The sequence below is a fragment of the Penaeus monodon genome, chromosome 8 (assembly GCF_015228065.2).
Source record: "Penaeus monodon isolate SGIC_2016 chromosome 8, NSTDA_Pmon_1, whole genome shotgun sequence".
Taxonomy (NCBI): Eukaryota; Metazoa; Arthropoda; class Malacostraca; order Decapoda; family Penaeidae; genus Penaeus; species Penaeus monodon.
In genome coordinates, this window is record NC_051393.1 from 46,610,608 (window position 1) to 46,613,107 (window position 2,500).

The window sequence follows — 2,500 nt, forward strand, 5'->3', positions numbered from 1 at the left end:
CAAATCCAAATCAGTACATGATGACATTAATAGTGGTTCATCTACCATTATAACTGGGTATTAGCGGTCTACTTCCCCCCTGGCGGCAACGAGGAGAGAAACAAGAGAGCATCGACAGGTATTCCCCCAGACCTGCACGAAGGGGATGCGTGACAACTGAGGCTCCGTTGACCATTATAAAACCATGTGCTCACCATTAACATTGGCTGATAAAAAAGAAACCTCTCCATTAATTTCTGGCGATAAAAAGGGTCTACTATCCAGTTGCGGTTTGTAAGCATCGACACCTTGGAACGGTCTACAACGTCTCGAGGGCGTGAACCGTGAGCATTCCCCTTACTTGCGGGAGTGATTTGTTGCAAGAAAATGTCAGGGTTTGCATGGAACGTAGTTGTACTTTCCCTGCTGATTTTAGCACTCTATTCACGGCCACCGATGGTTATTACTGACATACCCTCGCTGGGGATATGATGCATGTAATACGTGTTCCTGTTTTAAAAGTGCGAGTAACGTAGCTAGTTGAGATTTAGATATATGAAAATGGTATCTGGATACTTCTTACTCAAACTTCCGCGTCGCCAGTACTCAAAAGTATTGTTCCAATTATTTTGATTATTAATATTCATTTGAAGGTAAAACCATAGAGGTACGTCACCGCCCCTTTATTCTCGTTGTCAACAGAAAACGGGAAGTCGATCATGGCGCGTCGCCCATCCCGAGGTTCGGGGTCTTCGGGGACAGGCGTTCGCTCACGAGTCGTCGGGGGAATTATTGCACTTTCTCCATTAGTTCTTTTTACAAGGGGAGAGATGAAGATCCGCACAACTTCCAGCCGACACTAAAATAAGACCTGCGGACTAGCGGCCACCGCCCGAGGGACATTGCATGTTTGGCGGTACACGAAATTGTTGTAAGAGCCAGGCGAGTGAATACTAACCGACGAGCACAACCGACTCTCCAGTAATCACGGCAGCGCCATGTATGTTGCAGCGATATTTACGGCCATTTTTGAATTCCGATTACGAGCCTCGGAGAGCGGCCGGAGAAGTGGCCGTGTGTCAATGTGATTCATGCGGGAAGTGACCCTTAAAGGCTGTGATTTGTACGAATTGGCTTCCGAATCCGGACGCGAGGCGAAGTCAGAGCATGCGCGCTGCCAGCTGCGTGGTGAGGTCTGCTTGGCCGCCATCAGTAACATTGTCATTATAAACACTAGGCGGCTGGTCACGTAAGTGCTTGCCATGTCATTTAGAACAGGAACTTTACCTAGAGTTGCAATTATCATCTTCAAGATAGCAGCTTGATAAACCGAGGGTCGTAAATATACATAATTCTTTCGATGCATTATCTATTTTTAGTCTGCCTCGTGAGATACACGGCGATCGACGTGAGTTCGATTTGGCTTCGAGTGACCTGCCAGATACAGTGGGAATGAATATGCCTTTGCAAGACGCTTATCAACATGATATTGCACAGCCAGACAACTGTATCAGTTAAATAATCACAATATAATGTGTTGCCATAATTCTCATTGATGATGGAATGTTCTAGTGAGCACACACACAAATATATACGCATATGATTTATGCAGGTACACAGCAGTGTCCTTGACTGAAGGACCATGCTGGATTATCCATTTTGCCGAATTAACAGAGGTCGAATAATAATAATAAAAAAAAAGAGTTTGGCCCCCGATTATGCACCTCCCATTACGCTGATACTTGTACTTTGCTTGGAGTTCATAACTAGGGGATACTTGAAGTAACACAGACTAGAAAAAAAAAACATTGCTTTGTAAAATTCAGGGAAATTATATAGGTGTGTGTGTGTGTGTGAGAGAGAGAGAGAGAGAGAGAGAGAGAGAGAGAGAGTGAGTGAGTGAGTGAGTGAGTGAGTGAGTGTGTGTGTGTGTGTGTGTGTGTGTGTGTGTGTGTGTGTGTGTGTGTGTGTGTGTGTGTGTGTGAGTGAGTGAATGAGTGTGTCCGAGAGTGTTTAAATTAAACAAATAAATAAAGATATATGTACATACATACATATACATATGTATATATATGTAAATGTATACATATATCTATACATATATATGTATGTATGTATGTGTGCATGTATGTATGTATGTATGTATGTATGTATGTATTTGTATGTATGTATGTATGTCTGTATGTATGTATGTATGTATATATATATATATATATATATATATATATATATATATATTATATATATATATATATATATATATATATATATATATATGTACATATATATATATATATATATATATATATATATATATATATATACATATATGAAAGAGCATGTGTGTTTGTGTGTGTGAGGCTGTGTGTATGTATGTCTGTGTATACCGTACACAATAGACAGCTGGGTAAATAACATAACGAGAAAATAAACATATTCACATCAACAGCAGCTGTAACATAATCAATGGTAAGAAGAGAGAAAATACCTGCTTTAAACATAAAGATAAACTTTGTATATT